Source organism: Camelus dromedarius, chromosome 16 (assembly GCF_036321535.1).
Source record: "Camelus dromedarius isolate mCamDro1 chromosome 16, mCamDro1.pat, whole genome shotgun sequence".
In the NCBI taxonomy this organism is placed as follows: Eukaryota; Metazoa; Chordata; class Mammalia; order Artiodactyla; family Camelidae; genus Camelus; species Camelus dromedarius.
In genome coordinates, this window is record NC_087451.1 from 24,582,490 (window position 1) to 24,588,321 (window position 5,832).

At 50.2% G+C, this 5,832-nt stretch overlaps 1 pseudogene; it reads right to left on the reverse strand.

Moving 5' to 3' along the window:
- Positions 1-2,735: 2,735 nt before the first annotated feature.
- Positions 2,736-4,764, reverse strand: LOC116157661 (male-specific lethal 3 homolog; annotated as a pseudogene).
- Positions 4,765-5,832: the final 1,068 nt, after the last annotated feature.

The following is a 5,832-nucleotide window of genomic DNA, read 5'->3' on the forward strand; positions in this document are numbered from 1 at the left end:
GGGGAGACACGCCCCGCCCCCACCCCCACTGCCTGTCACCGAGGCCCCTGCTAGGGGGGGCAATCAGAGGCACCCCTCGGGGGCGGGGCCCTGACCCGAGGGGAGCTAGCGTGGCGTGGCGGGTGGAGAGGGGACTCTTCCCACTGCACTGACATCCACCCCTCCCCTTCTCCACCACTTGGCTCCCAGCGGCCATGTGGCTCAGACTAGGAGCTGGTTGACCCGTCCCGGCGCCGGGAGAGCTGATTGGATGCCCGCGGGAGAGGAGAGACTTGGTACCTGCCCCGGGAAATGCACCCCACCCGTCCGACCTCGTGGGGCCGCCCCCTAGCCCCCCAGCCAGGCGCCCTGACGGCCCCGGCTTTCCCTGAGCTAAAGGCACTTCCAGCACCAGCCAGCAGGGGCCGACAGGGAGGCGGGCTTGTGCTTCTGAAATTGGTCATCCCTCCCATGCCCTGAGTACAGACTCAGCGTTTGGGACCTGGGGACACAGTCACCAACCAAGTAGTCCTAGGACGTCTCCCTCTCTCTCACTCCTAAAATCCAGCCCCATCAGGAGCCCCACCCCCACCTCCAAACCTACCAATTTGTCTCTATCTCTGCCTGGTCCAAGCCACTGTCATCTCTGCCCAGGGGAGACCACAGCTACCTCCAAGCTAGTCTCCCTGCTTCACTCTGGCTGCCCCCGCCCCAGTCTATTCTCTTCATGGCAACAAGAGTGATCTTTCAAAAATGAAAACCAGATCACCTCATTAACCCCTGCCTCCAACCAGTGACTTTCTTGGCATTTAGAATAAAATGCAAACTGTGTATCAACCCCGCGCGGCCTGGATGCCCTTCTCCATCCTCCATTTTCATCTCTCACTGCAACCTTGTCATGCCCACTACACTGCAGACCTGTGCTGTCCAATATAAGGTCATTGGCCACAGTGGCTATTTAAATTTAAATCGATTATAATAAAAATAAACATTCAGTTCTACAGTCACATTTGCCACATTTCAAATGCTCATAGTCACATGTGGTTGTGGCTACCACATTGAACCACACAGATATAGAACTTTTCCATCATAGCAGAGAATACTATTGGACAGCCCAGCACTAGACGTTCTGAACACATTTCAGTCTCTCCAACATTGCATGTTCTCTTCCATTGCCTCCAAGCCTTTGCACAAGCTGTTGCATCTATCAGGAACACACACACACACACACACACACACACACACACACACACACTGTCCTTGCTTTAGCCAATTCCTACCCATCCATCACCTCTCTGTTTCAGGTTTTTTTTTGGGGGGGGGGTAATTAGGTTTATTTATTTTTAGAGGAGGTACTGGGGATTGAACCGAGAACCTCCTGCATGCTAAGCATGTTCTCTACCACTTGAGCTATACCCTCTTTGTTTAAACATCACTTCCTCTCTGAGTAACCTTTCCTAGACCCTGGACTGGGCTGGGGGATCCCCGCTCTGTGTTCCATGACACTTTGTGTTTCTCTGATCATACGTAACTCTTCATTATTGCTAACGTTTATTTCATTGTCTGGCTTCATCTTTAACAGTAACGAATGCCTACTGAGCAGTCACTAGGTACCAGACGCCGTGCTAAGTGCTTTCCATGTAACTCGCAGAGCAACCTTATTTCACAGATGAGGGAACTGCAGCTGGGAAAGGCAGGACACCCTGTTCAAGGCCACGTGGCTGGAAGGTGACAAAGCAAGGATTCAAATCCAGAGCCACAACCTAGCCACCATGCTCTCCAAGAGGCAAGATCTTGCTCTTTTTGCTGGATCCTCAGCACCTAGGACAGTGTCCAGCCCCCAACTGATGCTCAAGAAGGCTTTGAATTATAATCATAATGCAGAGGGCATTACTTTGCTTTGGGGGGAAAATTAAAGAGTAAGTGGAGACCCTCAAGTTGTTCAGAGGCAATACCACATCAGGTGACACTGGCAAATGGGCAGACAACCCTAACTGCAAATGAAGTTTATTAAAAGTTCTCAGATGATCATTCATCAGGAAAATGCAAATCAAAACCCACAGTGAGAGAGCACCTGGCACCCACTAGGATAGCTATAATTAAAAAGACGTAATAATAAGTGTTGGTGAGCATATGGAGAAGTGAGAACCCTTCTACACCACTGGTGGGTTATAACATGGTTCAGTCACTTTGGAAAACAGTCTGGCTGAGCCTCAAAAAAATTAAACATAAAGTTACCATGTGACTCAGCAATTCCACTCAAAAGAAATGGAAACATATGTCCACACAAGTACTTGTACACAAATGTTTACAGCAGCATTATTTATAATAGCCAAGTGGAATCCACCCAAATGTCCATCAGCTGGTGAATGGATAAATAAAATATAGTCTCTCTGTACAATGAAATATTATCCAGCCACAAAAAGGAATGGAATAGTGATACAGGCTACAACATGGATGAACTTGAAAAACTTAGGCTAAGTGAAAGATACCAGTCACAAAAGACTTCATATGGCATGGTTTAATTTATATGAAATGTCCAGAATAGGAGTCTCTGCAGAGACAGAAAGTAGGTAAGTGGTTACCGAGGGCAATGGGATTTAGGAGGTAATTGGGAGCCAAAAGCCACAGGGCTCCTTTTAGGGGTGATGACAGTGTTCTAAATTTGATTGTGATGATGGTTGTCAATATGCCAAAGACCACTGAATTGTACACTTTAAATTGGCAAACTATGTGTGAATTTTATCTTGAAAAAAAAAAAAAGGCCTCCAAGCAGAGAAGAATGCTTGTGTTTTTAGTCGGAAATGAATCAAGCAGAGAAACAAAACTGTCAATCCCAATGCCATTGGACTCGTATTTCAAAAAGCTTCATGCAGTCCTGTCTCCATGCAAGGAAAATCTCCCCCACGCAGGCTTTTTTTTATTTCCAATAAGATGGGCAATGACTTATTTAAAGCATCAAAAATAACATTTTACAGATAGGGAACCATAACATTATACAACCAATTATAGCTGTAAAATCTCAAACATTCAGGCACTGCTTTATTTAATTCATCAAAAACAAAGTTTTAAGGAAAAGGAACTGTAACAAGCAAATGTATAGCTGCAAATTTTCTTTTCCCATCAATATTAATTCTCTCTAAAATATTCTGGGACTACTTTGCGGTTTCCAAGCAAAACTAAAATTTGTTGGACAGTTGCTCAGCCTCATTATAAGAATGAAAACAGTTTGCAGAACAATTTTGTTTAATGCTAACAAATAACTAAAAAATGTGGTTATCTCTAACAAATAACTCCAACATCTACTGGAACAGCCCAGCCTATGCACACTGTCATGAACATTTCACTGTGAACACAGCTGCTCTCGTCCTGCCATCACAGATGACATGTACCGTGGCAGGGGTCAAATGTCGGAAGCTGTTCAGACACCTAAGAAGTCATCCTTAACAGAAAGAACTACAGTAGGTGAGCAACTCAAATAAACGGGTCTGCCTCTGCCAGAGCCCCCCTCCCCACCCCCACCCCGAGAGTGGGCGTTGCATCCACTCTGTAAAGAAGGCCCGCCAGCTCCCTAGTTCTTCATCGGGAACTTAGAACGCACAGCTAGATAGAAACGCTGTTCTTTCAGAACCCTCAGCCACCAAAACCCTACTAAACCGCCCTGGGGTTCTTCGAGCCGTAGTGCGCCTCACAGGCGGCCACGTAGGCAGACTCTGGGAAGAAGTCGTGGTATTCCGCTAAGAAGCTCAGAAAGAGAGCAAAGTGCTTCAGCGAAGCCTTCAGATTCTTCTCAGAAAAGGACATCTTTCCAAGGATTTCTGGAAGCTTCACGAACAATCGCAGCAAGTGTTGAGCCCCATAAATGTAAGATGGTGGAGGTGGCCGGTCACCTGGCGGGGTAACTGTCGGGTACCAGTTTCCAGGAGAGGGCCTCGTTTGTTTCATTAGTTCCTCTGCCTCCGAAGCCAGCAAACGCGGTACTCGCTTCCCGGCTAGGGGTCGGGGGAACGGGCGAGGACGACCTGCTGTGCGCAGGGGTCTCTCCCGCGGGCGCAGAAGCAGGCGGGCGAGCTGGCGGACGCGCCCTGCCGCCGGCGCTGGGGCTGAGCCAGGCGCCGCTCCCGCGCCCGGGCAGCCTGCCGCACCCGGCAGGGTGGCGCGTGCACCGCCTCGGGGGCTGCAGGGCTTCCGGCTCGGCTTCGCGCCTTCCGGGGATAGCTGGCTCACCTGCGGCTGGCCGGCCTTCTGTGGCCTGTGGCGTGGAGGGGCTCAGCAAAGGCGGGCTTGGAGAGAGCTCCTCCTGCTTCCTGTGAGTGTTGGTGGCGCTTTCCTTACCCGGAAGAAAAAAACTGGGTGAAGTCACCTTTTTATACTGAACTTGTTCGTATGGGTAGAGCAAAACCAGTGGGAGAGTGTAATCAAAGGTTATTCTTAATCCATCCGCCATCTCCTTACAAAGGTGAGCGTTCTTCTCTGCTGGGATGTAATGGACGTTCGTGCTGGCGTGCGGCCCGGCGTGGCGGTGGCGAGGCCTCCGTCTGGCTGAAAAGGCCGCATGGACAGCGGAACGCTTCACGTAGATTCCAGAATTGTTATGACGCTGGTCTGGCTCGGGAGCTTCACTAACCGTCTCCTCCCGTTGACGTGGTAGCAGCCATCCTCCAGCTGCCGCTTCAGGACTGCAGGGATTGCGACGGTTGCCGATCTTCCTTGCATGCGCCTTTCTGCGCGCAGCTCTGGCTCTCCCTGCACTTCAGGATCACTTTCTTCACTTATTTCTCCATCCTTTTCTCCACCACTGTCATCCTCTTCTTCAGAGGGGAGGCTTTTTAAGACAGAGTCTACGCCAGGCGGCCGGCAGCGCTTCCTTTCTCCGTGTGCTTCTCAGGCGAGCTACAGCTTTTCTTGCCAGTTTACATGTCGTCTCCGATCTTCATCGCTGTCACGAAGCACGTGGTCTTCAGCTGCCCATCCATCCCAGCTGCTGTGCCACCCGTTAAAATGGGTCACATATTCCGGGATCTTTCTGCCTTTTTCGTCTTCCCCAGCAATGACACCGACAACCTGGGTCGGCCGGTCAGGGGAGCCCGCGCGGCGCTAGGCTGCGCAGCGTGAGGAGAGATTTGACCCGAAGGCGGAGGCCGGGAGCGAGCGGCCCCGTGGGACGCGCGGCCCCGGGTGCCCTCGCGCGCAAACCGACGCCGCGGCCCCAGCCTCGCGGCACTGCGGCCCCCTCCCCCAAGAAGTCTTGAGGCGCCATCTTTCCATTTCGCTTCGCACTTAGTAACTTTTCATAAAGGCATTTTTTTCTGCTTAAATTTATCTTCAGAACCAATTTTGATGAAAACAAGATAGAGGCCCAAAAAAATGTGCAGCAGAGATGTCCTTTGGAGAAAACCAAGTGTCAGGGGTGGGAAGGCAACTTCCTATTCTATGTGTACCATTTGTACTGTTTGAATTTTTTTTACCACTAGCTTAAAAAAAACCCCACCAAATATGACATCTCTTGCAGAGTTAAAAATCCAACTCAGCTGTGTGCAAGACATGTCCAAAGTCTGTGCATAATTAATGTAAATTCTAACAAGAGGTGGGAGAGAGGGGTTCAGAGTCCAGAAGATGTGAACTGCTCTGGCCTTGGAGGAAGTTGGGGGAAGCGAGTGGACAAGCCAGAGCCTGCACCTTTGCTTCTCCCAAAACTTGGTCCAGAGCCTGGGCTGGGCCTTATGTACTGGCCAGGTGCAGCCTCTCTGAGCAGCTTTGTGTCTGAGACTGACAGAGAAGAAACAGAAATAAGCCAGCTTTGTGGGGAGGGTATAGCTCAGCGGTGGAGTGCAGTGCTTAGCATGCACCAGG